Source organism: Chiloscyllium plagiosum, chromosome 39 (assembly GCF_004010195.1).
Source record: "Chiloscyllium plagiosum isolate BGI_BamShark_2017 chromosome 39, ASM401019v2, whole genome shotgun sequence".
Classification (NCBI taxonomy): domain Eukaryota; kingdom Metazoa; phylum Chordata; class Chondrichthyes; order Orectolobiformes; family Hemiscylliidae; genus Chiloscyllium; species Chiloscyllium plagiosum.
Window position 1 is genome coordinate 16,200,054 of NC_057748.1, and position 23,105 is coordinate 16,223,158.

Below are 23,105 nucleotides of genomic sequence, written 5' to 3' on the forward strand. Positions count from 1 at the left end.
GATTAGTAATAGCAGTTACTGTCAGTAGTGCTCCTCAAATGAATTACATTCCCCAGAGATGGAACACTACCCCAGGAGATGCCAGATACCTGAAGGATAACAATGCAAGTGCATACCTTTCTGCAAGACCTGCATGATTTAAAGATACTGCATGTGTAGAGACTGGTTGGTTGATTTAAAGTGGGACAGATTAGAATGAACAGCTTTGTGAGTGAATTATCTTCCTTGACTGGATATCAGAATTTTTACTGCAGATGGCAGTTGTGATGACACTATTGTTTTAAGAGGTACATTTCGTCCTTTTGTTTTTTATTTAATGGAGTTTGGTTCAGAAATGTCCAATGGTATGCTCAAAGCCAAAAGAGTAAACAGCTTTGGATTTTTTTTTTAGTTATTGAACTCCAAGGCAGTGAATGATGAGTATTGGTGGTTTTTATTTTGGGCATTGCATTTGGTTGGTTTTAAACAGGGTGCGCAAACTTTCGGAATTGATAAACAAGTTGGAGTTGCCTGCCTCTGAGGAAAGGGGAAATAATTGTGGCAAAAACACAACATTGTACAATTGCTAGGAATGCAATCAGAACCATTGGAGATGACTAAATTTCAATTGCAAATGAAGCAGTTTGAATTAGAGGCAAGGTCAAGAGAAACGGAAATAAAACAGTTTTACTTATTTAAAAACAGGAAAAATGACCCTGGCAGAACAAAAAGAAAAGGAAACAATGGCCCAAAGAGAGAGAGTTTTTGAACTTTGAAGGTTGGAATTGAAAACTCAGTCAACTTAAAATGGCAGAGGTAGAGGTGGAAGACAGGAGTAGTGATAAAAACACTGATGAAAAACAATCTTATTGTTGCCAAAGGCCTGGTGGGATCTGTTTAAGTATGTCCAAGCGTTGCTTAAGTTCAACAAGAAGGATGTAGAAGCCTTTTTTTTTTGGTTTGTTTCATTTGAGAAAATAGCTTAACAAACTAAATGGCTTCTGACTATCTGGGTATTGTTGATCCAAACCAAGTTGGTAGGGAGAGTTAGTGAGGTATTTGCATCATTATCTGGGACATATCTGAGGAGGTGGGAGAAAAAGCCATCGTATGTGCATATGAGCTTGTGCCAGAGGCCTACAGACAATGTTTTAAGAATTTAAGGAGGGAACCTGGTCATTTTGAGTTTGAAAGGATCAAACAAAGTAACCTTAGGTGGGCAAGGGCAGTGAAAATATATCAGACACATGGCGCTATTAGAGAGACACTACTTTTTTTGGAGAAGTTTGAAATTCACTTCCTGAAGTAGAATCATTTAGAATCGCTGCATCAAGTCCACACCGATCTTTTTGAAGAACATCCTACCCAGATCCACCCCCATCTCTGAAACCTTGCACTTCCCAGGGTTAATCCATCTAGCCTGCACACCCTCCAATACGGTGAGCAATTTGGCAAGGCTAATCCAGCCTGCACATCTTTGGACTGTCGGAGGAAAACGGAGCGCCTGGAGGAAACCCGTGAAGACGCCAGAATGCCTGTGTGGAGTTTGCACAGTCACCCAAGTATGGAATGAAACTTGGATCCCTGGCTCCATGAGGCTAACCGCTCAGTCACTATGCTGTCCCCATAGTGAGAACTCGTGAGGAAGAGCAGAGAATTCAGACTGCCAAATTAGCAGGGGAAATCCCAGTTGATTGTATTGGTTCCTAAGTCAAAGTGCAATTTCTGACATCAATTTCAATCTGTGAGGGTGAGAAATCTGGGAAAAGAGAAATCCTCAGATTGTGATGGAAAAGGAGATCTAATTGAAGATAGTTTTCCATAGGATAGAAAGGAAACTCATGGGGGGAGGAGAAGCGGAAAAAGCCAGGTGTTTTCACTAATAAAGTAGGCCACGTGAAGTCGCAGTGTTGTTGATTTAGAAAATGCGCTGCGAAGATGGTTATGGGAAAACAGGATAAGACAGTGAGTTTTTCTCTTCCTTCTGCTGGACTGGCATGTGGGACAGTCTATTTGCCTTTGCAAGAGTGTGGGATGTTACTGTATTGGAACAGTTGCTGTTTAGTAATTCTGTTAAGTTTAAGTTGTTCTGAGAAGATTTGTCGCTCAGGTTGAGGTTCTGGATGTAGGTTTGCTCGCTGAGCTAGAAGGTTCGTTTTCAGACATTTCGTCACCGTACTGGGTAACACCTTCAGTGAGCCTCCAGATGAAGATGTTACCTAGTGTGGTGACGAAACATTTGAAAACAAACCTTTTTAGCTTAGCGAGCAAACCTACACCCAGTTGTTATTCAGAATCTATCTTTTTTGTTTGTATTTTTAACTGTGTAGTGTTTGAGTTAAATGTGTTTTGCTTCAAGCCTAGTAGTTTGACCAATCGAATTGCATCTGGACCTCAATGCCTCACACTTGCCTTTGTTTCATTTTAAAGAGTGGGTTTAAGGCTGTCACCTTGACATGTTTTGAGGGGGTTAAGGTCTTGTCCCTAACACAGTGCATGTACTTTCCTGCTCTTGCCCCTCCTCCCTCCCCTTTCTCCACCCCCCCAATGAAAGGGGGATCCCTGGTGAAACACAATTATACATAAAACTATGGCAGGCTAGCTCATATGTTAATTACCTTTTTATCTTTGCTGCAATGTGCTTTTGCTTTTAACGGCTGCCACAAATTTAAACACAAGGCCAGGTGATTATTGTTTTTAAATATAAGGAAAAAGAGAGGAAATGTCCCAGGGTCAATAAGGGAAAAATGATCTCCTATCTTTAATCAGTTTTTATACTGAAAACAGGCCAAAAGATCAAATTGACCATGTAAACACTAACTGTTGCTCCATTTTATAAGACGCAGTTTCCTTCTGTAGTCAAGGACTCTTTTTTTTTTTGTAAAAACATTCTGTGGAGTATCAGTACACATACTAGATCTACCAGCAATGCGTTCCAAAGGTTTGCTCCACTGGGAAATTAAGAACAGCCTACACATGCAGCCTGAGTATTAATTTTCCAGATTGGTGTGTCATAAGGGAAAGCATATGAGATGTAACTATGACATTAATAGTCATATACTGTCAAGATTGAGAGAAATGGAAGGGCTGTATAGGAGCACAGTAATGTAGAGATCAGTTTTCTGTACACTTAATGTGTCAACAAAAGAGTTAATTAGAATCTCTGATTCAAACAATAGTCAACTTTGGATGCAGTAGGAACAGAGATGAGGCGGACCCAAAAAGGAACAGTCTGGTTTGGGATACGTCCAGGATAAAGCAGTCTTCCTGATTTGGCACCACATCCGCCACTGATGCTCAGTAACAGCAATGTGCTGTCTACAAGATGCACTTCAGAAATTCATCAAAAATCCTTAGACAGTACCTTATCAAACCCGCAATCACTTCCATCTGGAAGGGCAAGGGCAGTGGAGTTAACGTTTCAGGTCGAGTGATCCTTCATCTGAACCTTTCCTTCGAGTTCTGTAGAAGGTTCACTTTACCCACGACGTTAATTCTGAGTTCTCTCCGCGGATGCTGCTAGACCTGCTGAGCTTTTCCAGCAGCTTCCATTTTTGTTTCTGATTTATAGCATCTGCGGTTCTTTTGGTTTTTAAGTGAAATCTAGAAACACATCATCCTCTGCACTTAACCAAAACAAAGTTACCTCCGCGTCTAACAGGACCTTTGGATGGGCTAAGGTTTGAAGATTGGCAGATGGAGTTTAATTTAGATAAATGTGAGATGCTGCATTGGAGTAAGGCAAATTAGGGCAGGGCATATACAGTTAATTATAAGGTCCTGGGAAGTGTTGCTGAACAAAGAGACCTTGGATTTCCTTGAAAGTAGTCGCAGGTAGATAGGATAATGAAGGTGTTTGGTATATTTTCCTCTGGTCAGTGCATTGAGTATAGGAGTTAGGAGGTCATGTTGCAACTGTACAGGACGTTGGTTTGGCCACCTTTTTTGGAATGTTGCGCGCAATTCTGGTCTCCCTTCCGTAGGAACGATGTTGTGAAATTTGAAAGGGGTTCAGAAAAGATTTACAAGGATGTTGCCAGGGTTGGAGGGTTTGAACTATAGGGAGAGGCTGAATAGGTTGGGCTGCTTCTCCCTGGAGTGTCAGAGGCTGAAGGGTAACCTTATAGAGGTTGTAAAATGATGAGGGGGCATGGGTAGGGTAAATAGACAAGGTCTTTTCCCCAATGTGGGGGGATCCAAAACTAGAGGGCATAGATCTACGGTGAGAGGGGCAAGACATAAAAGAGACTTGAGGGACAACTTCTTCGCACAGAGTGGTGTGTGTATGGAATGAGCCCCCAGAGGAAGTACTGGAGGCTGGTACAATTACAACATTTTAAAAGGCATCTGGATGGGTATATGAATAGGAAGGGTTTGGAGGAAAATGGGCCAAATGTTGGCAAATGGGACTAGATGAATTTAGGATATCTGGTCAGCACGGATAAGTTGGACCGAAGGGTCTGTTTCCATGCTCTACATCTCTATGACTCTCACCCTCCCTCTATAAAATATCTTCTGCCTTTTTAACTTGAATCTGTGACCCCTGGTTCCTGAACCCTTTGCCAAGAGAAACAGGATCTTCCTGTCCCTCTCCCTCACAATTCTGTCATGTCTCTGCTTGGCCTTCTCTTTTTCCAAGGAAAATACATTGGAAATGGAGTAGAATTAGTCTTTTTGTCTGTCCTTTTTTTTTGTGTGTTCCATTCATGGTAGTATCAGTTATGCTGACACTTGCAAGACATGGTGGGAGCCTGTGCTTACCTCTCCTTTTTTAGGGAAGAAAGCCAGTCTTCAGGAAAGCAACTGACACCTAAGGACTCCTGCGCCCCCTCCCCATCTTGTTCTGACACAACTATTTTATAATGCAGCCCAGACAAGTTCTCTGTGTATAACATAGCATCCTTGTTCTATGTTTATATAGCACCTTTCTCATGTGATAAAATATCCTGAGACTTTGAAGAATTATCATTAACTCAGTACAAAAAGAAAGACAAATTAGGTTATCCTATCTCTTGGACTCCTCTTTATAGGACGACCAAGAGAGATTCTTTGCAAGGGCTTTTAGATCTCCAGCTAGTGGACAGACCAAGCGTGCAAACTTTCATTTGGGAGTACTGCCTTTTAGTGTCTTACAAATACCACTGGTGTGAAATGCTATTGGATATAGCACCATATCTCAGTCCGAAAATTTGAGGTCAGTGAAGCTCCCTTAAGGGAGATCGTGAGGAAGCTGCTACCATGAAACCGCTTCTGATGACATCCACTTCAGCGTTCAAGGACATTCAGCCTCTGACCTTCAGATAGACATCCTCCAAGATGGACTTTGGGACACGCAACAATGCTTTGCTTTGCCAAACACAGGCTGATAGCCATGTTCGGTACCCGTGAGAACTGCCTCCACCGCGGTCCTGGGTTTATATCACACTAGAGGTGACCCAAACACAGTATATTCACTCTTGCTCTCTCACGCGCATTAACTCCCTCACGCGTGCGGGCTCTCTCTATCAGGCGCGCACACAATCACATGCGCACTCTCTCACACACACACTCCTTCTCAAATGCACTCTCTCATGCGCGCACACATTCATATAAATCTATGGGGTGAATTTGCATGTGCAGATTTGAATTTGCAGATACATATTAGTTACTCAAAACCTGCACCTCCATTCTAACCGATATTTTTTTTTGTTTTTTTTAATAGCCAACTAGGTTTGTTCAATACGTTTGCGTATGTTGTATGACTCTTTGGACATAGAGAGAATACATTGATCTTTTACTATAAATTCTAACTGCGTGAGAAAGGAACAAGGGGTCCAAAAACTTGCAGTTTCAATAAACCTTTTGGACTATAACCCAGTGTTGTGTGATTTTTGACTTTGTCCACCCCATCTCCATGTCAATGCCATTAGACAGCTTTGCCTTGACTGAGGGCAGTGACATGAGTGTGCAGGTTCTTAGAAGGATGAACCAAAATATAGAGGTCACTATTTTCCTCCATTTAGACCTGTTTAGATTCCAATCTCTTTTCCAATCCAAGGGAAGGCAATTTAGGGATGCAGAGCTCCTGAGGAATGGTTAGTGTGATGTGTAGCTCGTTACACTGCCAAGGTAAATATTCCCTCCAGAGCACACAGTAGTATACATGAGGTGCTGATAGGATATATTGGAGAGAGTGATTACATTGCCTATGACAGTGATGGAAGCCATGTGTGGTACTTGAGTTCCCTATAGCACTCTTGTGACTAACAGCTGTACAGGTGTTGGCCATTGTCCTGTTTTTGATAAACAAACATTGGCCTGCTCCACATGTCTCCATATTATTCTTACACTGGAATTCTGGTCTTCTCCCCGACTTGGTGAGATTAGACCGGTTCTGTCACACTTGTCCGTCACCTCTCTGACTCAAACATCAACATTCACTATCACAGATTTAACTTTTGGCCAAGTTTAGATTGGGGGGGGCTTCTTGCCACTTCTACATGTGTGATCTGATATTGCACCTCCACGCTGGCCTCCTATGTACAGCAAATATACTGTAATGATATTTATACTAAAATATATGTACATTTGTGATAATCATACAGCACGGAAACAAATCCTTTTATTCCAACCAGTCCACGCCGACGATAATCCCAAACTAAACTAGTCTCACCTGCCTGCACTTGACTCATCCCTCCAAACATTTCTTATTCATGTACTTGTCTGAATGTCTTTAATGTTGTACCTGAATCTACCACTTCCTCAAGAAGTTGATTCATGTGTGGACTAAATGCTTTTCTTAAAGTGCCCCTCATCTTAAGTTCCTCTCCTCTCAAGTTAAAAATCTGATCCCTAGTCTTGAAATCCCCCATCCTAGGGAAAAGATACCTACCATTCACCTTATCTATACCCTTCATGATTTTATTAACCGTATGTGCTTGAAATTAAAAGGATTTAGATTAGATTCCCTACAGCGTGGAAACGGGCCCTGGGAGAATGTACAAACTCCACACAGACAGTTGCCCAAGGTGGGAATTGAACCCAGGTCTCTGGCACTGTGAGGCAGCAGTGCTAACCACTGAGCGGCCCAGAGCTTGTGTAGACCAGGCCAGGTATTGCACGTTAGCGAACCAGATGGGTTTTCACAATGATCAATAATAGCAGTCATTGTCACCATGATCTTCAATTCCAGATTTATTCATTGAATTGAAATTCCCAAAGCTGTCAGGATAGGATTTGAACCCTCCGCCCTAGAACTGTAACCTGGGCTTCTGGATTACAAGGAGAAAGTGAGGACTGCAGATGCTGGAGAGTCAGAGTAGAGAGTGTGGATCTGGAAAAGCACAGCAGGTCAGGCAGCATCCGAGGAGCAGGAGTTTCGAGCAGAAGCTCTTGGTCATCCCTGATGAAGGGATTTTAAGCCCAAAATGTCAATTCTGCTGCTCCTCTAGATTACCAGCCCAGTGACATCACTGCCATGTCAATGTTTCCTCCAAATCTCTAAATGGGAGCCTGAATTACTTCACCGATTTGTGGAGATGACAGCTTGAAGAGATTGTGAAGTATCCAGTTATCTATGGGAAGTGGGTGTCTAATACAAGAGCAAGGTTGCTGAGTGAGACTTTCCAGATATCATAGTCACCATCTGGTTTGTGTTGCTGTGAGAGTGGTACAGATTTGAATGGAATGTTCAAAAGCGTTTCGGGTATGCTTAAAAAGGGGGAGGGAGAGAGAGAACTGGGAGAAAAGAGCAGTTGAGCAGCACGAAGAGTCAGTATGGGTTTGATGGGCTGAATAAACTCCTGAAGTGTTTGATTTTTATAGCTTCAGGGCCAGTCTGATAGCTTGATAAGCTGCATGCAGTGATCTAGAGAATATTTTGCTTTATACTTTGTTCTTTCAGGCATTATCTTGACTGAGAGAAACCCTGAAGTGAGCAACACCATATCCACTCCTGTCCTATAACCCACTGACTGTGACACAGGCTCCTGCCCTCTCAAGTGGATATAAAAGATCGGTTTTGGTTCTATTTTCAATAACAGGAGTTTCCCTTGCCAACACTCCTGCCTCAAGCAACTTCTAGAATCCCTGCAGTGTGGAAACGTAAGAATTTGAAGCAGGAGTAGGTGATACATCCCTTCACGTCCATTCCACCATTTAACATGACCACGGTGGATCTTATCCTGGTCTCCACTCCACACTCCTGCCTGCTCCCCATAATTAATTTATTCCTGCTTTTCATCAGAAACCTACCCAGTTCGTTCTTGAATCTGTTGATCAATTCTGCCTCCACTGCACTCTGGGGCAGTGAGTTCCACATATTCACAACCCTTTGGGAGAAGGGGTTTCTCCACATCTGTTTTGAACCTACCTCCTCTCTCCCTCTATATCTATGACCTGTTGTTCGAGACTGAACAGATGCTATCCATTGTGGGACAATGTCTACTTTATCAATCCCCTTTAGCACTTTGTATTCCTCAATCAGATACACCCTCTCCCCCTACTCCAGTCTTTTGAACTCCAGCGAGTACAAGCCAAAACTCTTCAACAGCAAGAGCCAAAGGGTATCTAACCCAGACTCAGCCCCTTACACTATCCCCGTGACTCTATATTTCCCATGGCCAATCCACCTAACCTGCGCAACGTTGGACTGTGGGAGGAAACCCACGCAGACACTGAATGTGCCCATGTACAATCACCCGAGGTTGGAATCCAACCTGGGTCCCTGGCGCTATAAGGCAGCAGTGCTAACTGTTGAGCTGTGGTGCCATCCATGTTCCACAGAACAGATAGTCTGTCTGGTCATTCTTCTTCAAGGTTTTTATGAGATCTTTCTCTGCAAAGATTTAGTGTCATGTCCGATTCTGTTATCGAGGCCACGTTTCTAATGCAGTATCTTCAGACTCGCTTGAAGTCGTGAGGAAGCTGAGCTTGTGTTGCTGGAAAGGTCCAATCGGTCATTGTCAAAAATCTTTTACATTCTTGTGGTTTGGCTTTGTGGTCTTGCCTTCCGCACCGCCCCCCTCCCCCAACCCCCTACCCCAATGCCCCTTTTCATAGCATTTGCGTCTCCTTGGTGTGATACAGCTGTTACCCTGAACATCATATCCAGAGTAGCACTTCTAGTAATTGATAAAATACAAACCAAGGCTCCCTCTGCAGATCTATTTCTGCTGCTGCTGGGGGACTGTAGGACAAGGAGGGTGCAGATACCTTTTTTATTTTTAAAAAAAATCTTGAGTAAAATTAGGAATCCATACTGCGCACAAAGGCTAGTAGAAATTTGGAACTACTTCTCAAAGGAATTGATGCTAGATCAATTGATTTTTAAATGAGTTTTTATTTTTGTAACTAATGGAACCATGGTGGGTATGTAGATATTAAGTCACTGGTCAGACGTGATCTTATTGAATGGATGTGTAGTCTTGAAGAGCTGTTGGGCCTCTTCCACTTCCTACATTCAAGTTCCACCCCAACCCAAAAAACAAGGTCCTGTATCATTACTTGCTGCAACAACACTTTTCCCAAAATTCCCATATTTTCCCAAAGGGATAACTTCACTTCTAAAACTTCTGAAAATAGAGATTCCAAAAGCATTGCAACCTGAATGGCAGAATTTGCAGTAAAATTCAACTTGTTCCGACACAGTGTGTTCCATTCAGTACCTTTTTTTTTGTTTGTCACCTGTACCCTATTATGGGATTGTTATCCTGCATGTGTGTGCCAAAGAGTTACACATGAGGAATGTACAGAGGGTGAGGAGGAAGCACTTCAGTCTGACCGCCTCCATTGTAATCAAATCCAGATTAATGATGGAGTTAGACCACTGTATTCCTGAACACAGGCCATGGGTTAGTGGCTGTCAGAAATCATTTGCAAGTGAAATATTCTATTCAAAATTCTTCCCAATGCAGCAGCCTTCAATTGGACTAGAATTACCGACTGCTTTTACCCGCAGGGCTTCAGCACATCTAGTGATTTCCATTCCGTCTCTCCTAGTCCTCAATTGCAAATTTTGCTGTTCTCTGTTGGATTTCACTTCCTTTTTGATTTCTTTTCAGCCGTTTGCATTTGAATAAGTCTTGATTTTCAAATACAGTAAAACCAAAGTCCCGCAGATGCTGGAGATCCTGAAATAAAGGTGCAAAGTGCTAGAGAAACGTAGCAGGTCTGGCACCATTATGAAGGAAGAATGTTTTGAATCCAATGTGACTCTGTTTGGAATTTCATCTGTTGATGTACAGACCTTGATTAAGCAATTCATTGGGAAGAGAGTTAAAAATCACACAACACCAGGTTATAGTCCAACAAGTTTAATTGGAAGCACACTAGCTTTCGGAGCGACACTCCTTCATTACTACCACCTGATGAGACGGAATGGAAATCACCAAGATGTGTTAAAGCCCTGTGGGTAAAAGCAGTCGGTAATTCTAGTCCAATTGAAGGCTGCTGCATTGAGAAGAATTTTGAATAGAATATTTCACTTGCAAATGATTTCGGACAGCCATTAACCCATGGCCTGTGTTCAGGAATACAGTGGTCTAACTCCATCATTAATCTGGATTTGATTACAATGGAGGTGGTCAGACTGAAGTGCTTCCTCCTCACCCTCTGTACATTTCTCATGTGTAACTCTTTGGCACACACATGCAGGATAACAATCCCATAATAGGGTACAGGTGACAAACAAAAAAGGTACTGAATGGAACACACTGTGTCGGAACAAGTTGAATTTTACTGCAAATTCTGCCATTCAGGTTGCAACGCTTTTGGAATCTCTATTTTCAGAAGTTTTAGGAGGAAGTTATTCCTTTTGGAAAAATATGGAATTTTGGGAAAAGTGTTGTTGCAGCAAGTAATGATACAGGACCTTGTTTTTGGGTTGGGGTGGAACTTGGACTATAACCAGGTGTTGTGTGATTTTTAACTTTGTACACCCAAATCCAACACCGGCATCTCCCAAATCATTGGGAAGAGAGGCTGTGTTTATTGTAAACACCACTAGGTGGTGCAAAGAGAACACATTCCCTTTGTCAGAACCCAACACCATTGAACTCTCAGCCTTCCAATAGGGTGGACAGTAGTAGTTGAAGAGAGAAGACACTCATCCCTGGCCTTCCCATCTCCCAAAACCCCACCTTGTACCTATCACTTGGTCACTTCCATGCGCCCCATCTTGCATTCCTACCCAGCCTACACTCCCAGCCTTTATCCTAAGCCCACTGGGACTCCAGCTTTGGTAAAGACTAGAAAATCATGTTTTTGAATGGAAGTTGTAGTGATTGAAATCAGGTGGACCTTGCTAACTGCAAAATCCTTGACTGGTCTAGGTTAACAACCCAATCAGGAAGCCCTAGCTGACCAATAAGCAGGGGATTTTGAATCTCAACCATTCAGGGTAGTGACTGCGAGCTGGCTGGCCACACTCTGTGTACTATGTTTGTGTAAATAAAGGATGACTTGGTGACGGGATACTGGCCTCTGTGCAGTTATTTCAGAATATATGTCCATATTTATAGTCATGGCTTTATTTCAGTTATACAGACTCCATAAAACTTTCATCCCACTGATTAATAGCATCCCATATTCATACAACCAATTCACACCCAATCAATTCACAGTATATCCATCACCTTTTCCTTCAAACCTTTGATCTCCTTCAGATAATAGCTGATGATAACAGATCCCCTCTTCTAAATGTATATATTTATTAAAAATAAATATGCTGATGGTTTTTTTTTGACATTAAAATTCCAAGCATTCATTCTTTTTCCAGTATGTCCAGTAGTTACCTATAACCTCTTTATGAAGCAATCTGCCACTGATGTTTCTCCATTCGGAGAGTCCTCTGTTTTCAAGCTGCAATATTCATCATGAGTCTTTTCTCATTCACACATTTTGTTGAGTGGATGTTATCATGGTTGTAACTTGTCAATGTAGCCCCTTTTTTAGAATTGAATTCCCAAAGCTTTTTTGCGACGAAAATGCCTTGCTGCCACCATGTTAAGATGAAGGGTTTCTGCTACTTTTACTATTCTTTTGAGCTTCTCAAACCGAAGGGTGATATTTCTCACAAGGGGGGAAAAAAAACCCTCCTGCATTTGAGAACGCGTGAGAGAGGCATAAGGAGCACCTCTAAAAATAACTAGTTTCATGTTCCAGGCACCTTCTAATATAGTCATAGAGTTGTAAAGCACAGAAACCGACCCATCATTCCAGCCAGTCCATGCTGATGATGATAATTGCAAACTAAACTTGTCCCACCTGCCTGTGCTTGGGCCTACATCCTTCCAAACATTTCTTATTCATACTTCTGTCCAAATGTCTGTTAAATGTTGTAACTGTACTTGCAGTTTCATCTGGAAGTTCATTCCACACATGAACCACCCTCTGTGTAAAATTTTAAAAAAAGTTGCCTTTCATGTCCTTTTTTTTAAAATATTTCTTTTCTCACGTTAAAAATATGTTTTCCCCCCGCCCCCCCAGTCTTTGAAATCCCCTGCTGTAAGGAAAAGATATCTGCCATTCGTCTTTTCTATATTCATCCCAACTTTAAAAACCTCCTATAAGGCCCCTTCCCCCGACCTCATACACTTCAGTGAAAAATGTCCCAGCCTATCCAATATCCCTTATTTGGGCGGCTTGGTGACTCAGTGGTTAACAGGGACCTGGGTTCGATTCCAGCCTCGGGTGACTGTCTGTATGGAGCTTGCACATTCTCCTTGTGTCTGCGTGAGTTTCCTCCAGGTGCTCTGGTTTCCTCCCACAGTCCAAAATGTGCAGGTTGGGTGAATTGCCCATGGTGTTCAGAGATGTGCAGGTTAGGTGCATATGTCGGGGTTAAATGTAGAATAATAGGGGAATGGGTGTGGGTGGGTTATTCTTTGGAGGGTCAGCGTGGACTTGTTGGCTGAATGGCCTGTTTCCATTCTACTCTATTCTATTCTATCCAGCCTCTACCAATAACCCAAACCTTCCATTCCTGGCTAATCTTTTCTGAACCCTCTCCAGCTTAATAATAGTCTTCCTATAACCGAGACAAGAACTGGACACCGTGCTCCAGAAGAGGCCTCGCCAACATCATGTACAACCGCAACACGACGTCCCAATTCCTGTACTCTGAGGTCTGAGTAATGAAGGCTTCTTAACTACCCTGTCTACACCTGGTGATGTAGTTATCGAAACGTCAAAACAGAGTACTCCATTTTAAATTCTTTCAATTTTATTTAACTCAAATAATACCTTCCTCTTTGGAATGTTTTACTGTCGTACCCAACTCTCTCTCTGGCATCTGGCCTTGTTTGGGTGTTCAGCTGTCTGGTTAGACTTTGTAATTCCTCCATTTCAACTTTGGAAGCAATTATAATTTTTCCTGAGGCCCTACTTTCACTATTAACAATGAGCTCAACGCTCTCTCTTTTCCAAATAAGATTGCTAATGCAAAGTGATACTTGATCCATTCTGTTTGATTCCCAATGCAACATGCTTAAAAGCCTGACTTGCAATTTTGAATTCTGCTTTAAGCCCATTTATCCCAATGGTTTCCAATTCATTGCTCCCACCCCATGAAAAATTATCTACAGGCATCATAAAGATGCCTGAACGTTGCTCCACATGGTGCCAGTAAAACCTGGCATGGTCTGAAGATAGCCCAATCGTAATCCGATTGGGCCTTACTGAGAAGTACCAAACTCTAGAGATATCACATTAGTTGAACCCCATGAAAAATTATCTACAGGCATCATAAAGATGCCTGAATGTTGCTCCACATGGTGCCAGTAAAACCTGGCATGGTCTGCTTTTAACTGAAGATAGCCCAATCGTAATCCGATGGGCCTTACTGAGAAGTACCAAACTCTAGAGATATCACATTAGTTGACAGATGCATGTTTGTTTAACTTTGTGTCCTGGCAATATTTGGTGCCTCTTTTGAAAAAGCACTTCCCTTTTAAACTGATCTCACTGTAGAAATTCAGCTTTAACATCAATGATCTATACTCTCTCAAGCGTCTGTTGCTTACTAAGCCATGAAACATTTCAAAGTTGTTTTTCCAGTCATCAGTATAGGAATCTATTCTTACGCCCAGTTCCCAGATTTTCTGCAAAAGCCTTGTGCTGCTAGACTTGCTTTCACCTTATAAGTTTTATCATGAGACTCCTTTTCCAAACAAATCCACCTCTGGCTTAGAGTTGGTTGTTTCTTTTATAGAACTTTAAAAATTCTTGTTTGGCATGATTTTTGTTAACTTTATCTTCTAGTTTGCTCATGCCCTCTTAAGACTTCCCAAATCACATGGGCTTCTGCTCCTGATATGGATTGAATTTCTTGATCTTGATGAGATACGCCCTCTAACTTGGTATCTTTTATTTTCTGAACTGTTCAAAAGTTCATCATTGCTCTCCCTGGGTTTGTTCACTTCCAGATCCGCTATTCGAGCTGACATGGCATTTTTCCTGCCTTCCATTTTCATCTTTCCAATCCATGGGCCTATCTGCCTGAAATAACTGCAAAGGCCACACTGATCCTCCAAAGAGTATTTCCCTCACACCCCAATCCCTGTAACCTCGCATCTCCCATGGCTACCCCACCTAACCTGTGTACCCCTCAAAACAATGGGCAATTTAGCATGGCCAATCTACCTCACCCACACATCTTTGGACTGTGGGAGGAAACTGGAGCATCTGGAGGAGCCCGCCCACAGACAAGTGACAGAACGTGCAAGCTCCACACAGACAGTTGCCTGAGGGTAGAACCCAGACCCCTGGCACTGAGGCAGCTGGGCTAACCACTGAAAGTGGGTTGTACAGATGTTCACGCTAATGCGGAAGTAGCTACTCTCTTCTGTTTTTGAGGAGAGGAGACGTTTTATTGGTGTCTGTGCTGCTTCCATCGAGTGAACTGATTGGCTCAGTGGGACCAGGACTCCAAAAATCTCTCTTGAGATGACTATCTACTTCTTTCACAGCAGCACCCAGTAAATGAATGCTTCCACATCCGAACCTTGGGTGTGGGCTTTAAGGTGCTTACGAAGGGCTTAAGTTTGTTTACTCTCTCTCACACTCTTTCTCCCCACCCCCCCAGTTTCGTTGAGTACTGGATTCTATAGAGATTGGAATCCTATCTTGTCCAAAACCAGCTCCTTGTAGTGGCAGGGTATGTTGCCAGATGTTTGGAAGGCAGTCTTCCCATCATTGAAGGGCATATGCCCAATGTAGACCAAACATGAGGTAAGGTGGTGGGTTTTCTTGACTGAAGTGAGGTGGCACCACACTGTGGATGAGGGGTGTGGTGAGTCACCTTTGAAGAAGATCGAGGGAAACCTCCCTGGTCTCTAACCGATGTCCAAACACCACTTTCTGCTCCTTTATCCAGCCCCTGTTTTGATCTAGCCAGCAGCTACCCCAAGTCTGTCACTCGCAACACTACAGACTGTTCCGATTGGTCAAAGGAGTCCGCAGAATTGACATTTCTTTCCTTTTGTTTTTCTGTCATTCTTGCTTCATGTTGTGACATCATTCGAACTCGATACCAAAGTTAATCAATTTTAATCGCAGAATTTGACACGGCATTTACGCATGTGGGTGGTTGTTGGGTCGTAGCCATAGGGTAATATTCTTGGTAGTGGCTGACCCATCATTCTGTGGGTCTCGGACACTGCTGACTTTCTGGACAGTTCCTGTTATGAATATTGACTGGTGTCCACAGTAATCTTTGAAGCATCTGTTAAATTAATTCCAAACTATTAAAATCTAATCCACCCTCCCCTGCCAGCAATTAGTCAGTGTGTGCAGTGAGATCTAGTACACAGCTGTAGTATTTACATATGTATTTCCATTTCAGTTGCAGCTTAGATAATGGGGAGAACACCAGCTGTATTGTTGGTAGTGTCAGTTATTCATATTCATAGAATCTGTACAGTGCAGAGAGAGGCCATTCATTCCACTCTTATGGTCTTAATTTGCACCAACCATCTGAAGATAATTCCTCCCCAACCCCCCACAATCCTCCCCATAATCCCGCATTTACCATGGCTCACCCAACTAACCTGCACATCTTTGGACTGTGGGTGGAAATGGGTGCATCTGCATCATATTGCATCTGACGCCCGTTGCTATAACAGTGATGGGCATGGCAAGATGGATGGATGGAGCTATGGACAATGGTTGGATAGCTAGACCAATGTGAAGCTGCACAGTCTGGCTTGTGTGTGGCAGACTTGAGCCAAGGGCCCCCTCTTGCTCCGAGTGCGATCTTACGTGTGGGGTGTAGTTTGAAGTTGTGGGAGCGTGTTATGCAGCAGCTAACACTCAGGGTTCAGGCAGACCAGGAAATCCTGTCCCTCCTGCTGACCATCGTAGGCACGTCGGAGGGATTTACAGATCAATAATCTGTCTGCTTGGCTGTGATGTGACAATGGTTCTATGATCATTGAGTACTGAGTTAGTGCTTGAACCCAGAGATTCTGGTCTAGAGATAGGGGCACTGCCACTGTGTCACAATTGAATTGAATTTATTGTCATGCACTGAGGCATAGTGAAAAGTTTTGTCTTGCGAGCAATACAGGTGGATCACAGAGTTAAGTAGCATAGATAGTAAATAATAGGTAAACAGTGGCAAAACCCAAAATGCAGGTACAGGCGAATGTTAAGAGTTTGAGAGTCCATTCAGTATTCTAACAACAGTAGGGTAGAAACTGTTTCAAAACCGACAGGGGTGTGTGTGTTCAGGCTTCTGTACCTTCTCCCTGATGGTAGAGGTTGCAGAAAAGCATTGCCAGGGTGGGATGGATCTTTTGAGAATGCTCACAGCCTTTCCTTGACAGCAGGCCTGGTAGATGGATACTATAGATGGGAGGTTGGCCTTTGTAATTATCCGGGCTGAGTCCACCACTCTCTGTAACTGTCTCCGATCTTGAATGGTACAGTTGCCATACCAAGTAGTGATACATCCAGACAGAATGCTCTTGATGGTGCACCTATAAAGGTTGACCAGGGTATTCACCGTCACGCCAAATTTCCTCAGCTGCCTGAGGAAGAAGAGACATTGTTGGGCCTTCATAACCAGCGCATCCACATGAAGAGTCCAAGAAAGCTTGTTGTGGATGACCACTCCCAGGAGCTTCATGCTCTCCACTCGTTCCCCTCTGTGCTGTTAATGTGTTGGGGGGCATGAGTAACATCCTGCCGAAAGTCAAGTCGATAATGAGTTCCTTGGTTTTGCTGGCATTGAGAGCTAGATTGTTCACAGTGCACCATTTTTCCAGATCTTCCATCTCCCATCTGTAGTCTGTTTTGTTGCCATCTGAGATTCGACCAACAATGGTGGTATCAGTGAACTTGTAAATAGCATTAGCCTGGTATTTGGCAACGCCATCATGGGTATACAGTGAGTACAGGGCTAAGTACGTATCCCTGGGGGGGCTCCAGTGTTGAGTGTTAGTGAGGATGAAATATTGTCCCCAATCTTCGCTGATTATGGCCTGTGGGCCAGGAAACTAAGGATCCAGTTGCAGAGAGTGAGGCTTAGTCCGAGATCACTGAGTTTAGTAATCAGTCTCGAGGGGATAATAGTGTTGATTATAGTTCAGCCTTCAATAAGTAGGATTCTTGGTGTTGAGATGTTCTAGGGAGCTGTAAAGAGCAAGTGATATGGCATCTGATGTGGATCTGTTGGTCCGATAGGCAAAATGGAGTGGGTCAAGAGTAGTGGGGAGGTTGGAGTTGGTTAATGCCGTGACCAGCCTTCATGACCACCGAAGTTATGGCCACTGGGTGGTAGTCATTGAGACATGCCTTATGAGCCTTCTTAGGCATAGGGATGATGTTGGCCATCTTGAAACAGGCAGGGACATTGGCCAGCTGCAGGGAGAGGTTGAAGATGTCTGAGAAGACCGCTGCCAGTTGATCTACGCACGCTCTGAGTGCACGGCCTGGTACTCCATCTGGTCCCATCGCTTTCCTTGGATTTGCACGAATTAATCTGACTTCTGATGCAGTGACTGTTGGGATAGGTTCGTCAGGACTTGTCGGAATAGGTGTTAGCTCTCCGCCGAAATTCTGCTCAAAATGAGCATAGCAGGCATTGAGACAATCTGGGAGGGATGTGCCATCATCTGCTATCTTGCACTGTCTCCTTTTAGAACCTGTGATGTCATTCAGTCCTTGCCATAGTCACTGGGTGTCTGTCTGGGTCTCCAGTATGGATTGGTATTGGTCCTTGGCTGTCTGAATGGCTCTGTGAAGGTCGTACTTGGATTCCTTATATTTGAGTGGGTCTCCTGATCTGAAGGCCTCACACCTGGTTTTTGACAGGTTTTGTATGTCCTGATTCATCCAGGGTTTCCTGTTGGGGAACCCCCCGGATTGACTTCCTCGGTATACAGTCCTCCACACACTTGCTGCTAAAGTCTGTGATGGTGGTGGTGGTGCAGACTGTTTGAACATAGGCCAATCAGCCAATTCTAGACAGCACCAGCGTTGATCCTCTGCCTCTTGCGACTAGCACTGGACCTCTATCCATGACGGGGGGGGGTCTCCTGCTTGAGCTTTTGCCTGTAAGCCGGGAGAAGAAACACGGCATTGTGATCGAAGTTCCTGAAATGAGGGCAGGGGATGGAGCGGTAGGCATCTTTTCATAGTGGTGTAGCCATGGTCTAAAATGTTTGGGCCCCTGGTGGGGCAGGTAATGTTCTGCTGGTACTTGGGCAACACCTTCCTTAGATTGGCTTGATTGAAGTCACCAGTTACAATAAACTGGGCCTCGGGGTGTTCCTCCCTCTACTGAGGAGAAAGTGAGGTCTGCAGATGCTGGAGATCAGAGATGGAAATGTGTTGCCGGAAAAGCGCAGCAGGTCAGGCAGCATCTAGGGAACAGGAGAATCGATGTTTCGGGCATTAGCCCTTCTTCATTCCTGAAGAAGGGCTAATGCCCGAAACGTCGATTCTCCTGTTCCCTAGATGCTGCCTGACCTGCTGCGCTTTTCCGGCAACACATTTCCATCTCCTCCCTCTACTGCCTAGATATAAAATGTTGGCTTCTTACACCAGTCCCTTGTTGGATGTTACCTGGGATTTTGGCAAAGGCTCACTCAGTCATGGGTTGTTTACCAGACCTGGAAAAGTTGACAAAGCACAGACTGGATGAATGCTTCACAGAATGGGGTCTGCATTCTGTCCGCAGAAAAGACCCCAGGCTTCCAGTTGCCTGCCCTTCCAACACCCCACCCTGTTCCCTGGCCGACATCTCTCTCTCTCTGGCTTGCTGCAGTGCTCCAGTGAAACTTGGAGCAAGCTGGAAGAACAGCGCCTCGTTTTCCACTTGTGAACTCTATAGCCATCTGGACTCGATAGAGTTCAACAATTTTAGGGCTTGACGCACCTTACCCCAACTTCCACATACCAGGTCTTGTTGTCACATGATCTGCTATTACACACAACCCCACTGTCCCCATTTGTAGTTATTCAGTCTCCCAGGCGAATCATTATCCATTCCTCTCTGTCCAACCATTCTTCTTTCTCTTTTGGGCTGTATTATTACTCCCTTTCCCCACCCTATCTTCTGCGTTTTAAAAAAACAAATCCTTTTTCCTAGCTGCCGTTAGTTCTGATAACGGGTCAGTGGACCTGAAATGTTAACTCTGATTTCTCTCCCTAGATACTGCCAGACCTGCTGAGCTGTTCTGTTTCTTGAATTGGCCTAATCTGTTCCATTCCACAGCTGTGTGAATTGACCCGAACGTGTTCTCTTCTTCACAGCATTACTCTCGGACTCTGTTTGAAGACAACTCCTCGAATCCGTCATGCTGCTGTTGCTAACCTCGATCTTCCTCCTGCATCTGACTGCCATCATCCTCCTCATCATCTCCACAGCCCACAATGTAAGTTTGGAATCGCCTTTGCTCTGTGATGTGACTGGACAGCAAGAAGCATCAGCCCATACAGGGAGGAGGGGAAGAGTCAGCTGGACAAATGTCCAGCTGGGAGATGGTCCCGCCTCTTGGCGTCCACAGTAGAGTCTAAATAAACTTGTAAATAGCATTTGGTCTGATATTTGGCAACGCAGTCATGGGTATACAGTGAGTACAGTAGGGGGCTGAGTACGTACCACTGGGGGGGGGGCTCCAGTGTTGAGTGTTAGTGAGGATGAATTATTGACCCCAATCTTCACTGATTGTGGCCTGTGGGCCAGGAAACTAAGGATCCAGTTGCAGAGAGTGAGGCTTAGTCCGAGATCACTAAGGTTAGTAATCAGTCTCGAGGGGATAATAGTGTTGATTATAGTTCAGCCTTCAATAAGTAGGATTCTTGGTGTTGAGATGTTCTAGGGAGGTGTGAAGGGCAAGTGATATGGCATCTGACCTGGATCTGTTGATCCAATAGGCAAAATGGAGTGGGTCAAGAGTTGTGGGGTGGTTGGAGTTGATTAATGCCGTGACCAGCCTTTCAAAGCACTTTGTGACCACCGAACTTAGGGCCACTGGGCAGTAGCCATTGAGACATGCTGCATGAGCCGCCTTAGACACAGGGACGATGGCCCTCTTGAAATAGGCAAGGACCCCAAACTCTGGAAACTGGGTCCAACTACCATGTAGAAACATTGCTGTTTTTTAATCAGTCGAGCATGTGGTGCTGGAAAAGCACAGCAGGTCAAGCAGCATCTGAGGAGAATCGCCTGATGAAGGGCTTTTGCCCGAAACGTCAATTCTCCTGCTCCCCGGATGCTGCCTGACCTGCTGTGCTTTTCCAGCACCACACTCTCCACTCTATAATCTCCAGCATCTGCAGTCCTCACTTTCGCCTCTTTCTTAATGATCCCAGCCTTCTCTTGTAAGCTGATGCATCCACTATATGGCTGTTGTGTGAAGTGAGTTAACCCTTTCAGGTCTTACCTACGTCACATGGTGTGCTCTTCCCATCAGAATTGGAAGGACCGGGCCTGGGAGGAGCTGACTAGTATTGGACTTTGACCTAAAAATGTTGCATTTTCCCTCTTCCCAGCACTCCCCTTTTCTGTAATGTGAACTGTTTTTGAAACATCAGTATTTATTTCCCTGAGCGGCAGATGGAGTCTAATTCGGATTATTGTGAGGTATTGCATTTTGGTAAATCAAACAAGGGCAGGACTTGTGGGGCCTTGACTAGTGTCATACAACAGAGAAACATAGGGTTCAGGTTCATAATTATTTGAAATTTGAATTATAGGTATGCAGGGGGGTCAAGAGGGCGCTCAGCATGCTTGACTTCATTGCTCAGACCTTTTGAGTATCAGAGCTAGGACGTCATGTTGCGGTTGTCAAGGACATTAGTGAGGCCTCTTCTGGGTACTGTGTCCCATTCTGGTCGCCCTGTTATAGGAAGGACATGATTAAACTGGAGAGGGTTCAGAAGAGATTCACAGGATGTTACTGGGAGTGGAACGTTTGAGTTATAAGGAGAGGCTGGGTAGACTGAAATGACATCACCAACCAGTCACGGTGACTCAGTGGTTAGCACTGCTGCCTCACAGCGCCAGGGTCTCTGGTTCGATTCCAGCCTGTGGCAACTGTTTGTGTGGAGTTTGCACATTCTCCCTGTGCCTGCGTGGGTTTCCTCCGGGTGCTCCGGTTTCCTCCCACCAGTCCAAAGATGTGCAGGTCAGGTGAGTTGGCCATGCTAAATTGCCCATAGTGTTAGGTGCATTAGTCAGAGGGAAATGGGTCTGGGTGGGTTACTCTTCGGAGGGTCGGTATGGACTTGTTGGGCTGAAGAGCCTGATTCCACACTCTAGGGAATCTAATCTAGAGGGCATTGGTTTAAGGTGAGAGGGAAAGATTTAAAAGGGACCTAAAGGGCAACTTTTCTACACATAGGGTGATGCATGTATGGAATGAGCTGCCACAGGAAGTGGAGGCTGGTGCAGTTACAGCACTTAAAAGGCATTCTGGATGGGTATATGATTAGGAAGGGTTTAGAGGGATTGGGCCAAATGGGACTTGATTAATTCAGGATATTGCCTGGGCAAGTTGAACCAAATTGTCTGTTTCCTCTCTGCCTCATTCTGCCTGACTCTCTGCCCATGAGGATAGGAAGAAGGGATCCTGGGAGGAGGTAACTAGTGTTGGACATTGACCTAAAAGTCTGCGAGTCCCCTCCCCTCCCCCACTTCCTTGGATTAAAAAGGTGGTTGAGCTCCCTTCTGATTACTCCTCGGGAGTTTTCAATTCTTCCGGATTACAACCCATCTTCTTGAGCAGGAACCTCCATTGCTTTGAGGGGTGTGAGGGGGAAGGGCACAGAGCAGGAAATGGATGCTTCCAGATTGATTTGGTGCTAATGAGTAGGCCACGATTTGGCCGATTTCATTTGTTGGGGGTTGGATCTAGAGGTGCCAGGGATTTTTCAAGTGGGTTTGTTTTGTGGAAGCAGAAAGCCATTCCATTTGTCTCCCATCAAAAAGAGAGCCTCCGATTCTGCATACAGAATTCTCCGATACAGTCACCAAAGACATGACCTGTCCTTCAGTAAGACTCGCTGGAGATGCTCCAGTGTGTTGAGGGTTGTGACCGTGTGCTTTTATTTTGTTCCCAGGTTTGGTGGAGCAGCAAGGGTTATTGCACGGACATCTGGAAGCAGTGTTTCTACACAAACAACAGCTGTGTAGATGTCCACTATCAAGGCAAGGAAGGTAAGTCATAGAGAGAGGCTCTTGCATCTTGTGTTTCATTACAGCCATGGATAAGGAAGGCAAAATTACACTCATGACAGGATCCCTGTAGCTTTTTGTGCTTTTAATTGTCTCTTGATTATTTACTGAGGTAGCATCTGAGAGGGAAAGAGGGGGAAAAAAATCCTTTTTAAAATGCAGCACCTCACATTTATCTAAACCAAACTCCATTTGCCACTCCTCAGCCCATTGGCCCACCTGAATTATGAGGGGCATGGATAGGATAAATAGACAAAGTCTTTTCCCTGGGATGGGGGAGTCCAGAACTAAAGGGCATAGGTTTAGGGTGAGAGGGGAAAGATATAAAAGAGACCCAAGGGGCAACATTTTCACATAGAGGGTGGTACGTGTATGGAATGAGCTGCCAGAGGAAGTGGTGGAGGTTAGTACAATTGCAACATTTAATAAGCATTTGGATGGGTATATGAATAGGAAGGGTTTGGAG

The 23,105-nt window shown here is 44.2% G+C and overlaps 1 long non-coding RNA gene across 1 annotated transcript in view; it reads left to right on the top strand.

The window, feature by feature from the left end:
- LOC122542275 overlaps nucleotides 1-22,643 on the top strand; it is a 37,792-nt gene extending 15,149 nt beyond the window's left edge. Inside the window, exons 2-3 of the long non-coding RNA XR_006309770.1 lie at nucleotides 19,714-19,835; nucleotides 22,525-22,643. This is a non-coding gene — a long non-coding RNA (uncharacterized LOC122542275). The remainder of the gene's footprint in view (nucleotides 1-19,713; nucleotides 19,836-22,524) is intronic.
- Nucleotides 22,644-23,105: the final 462 nt, after the last annotated feature.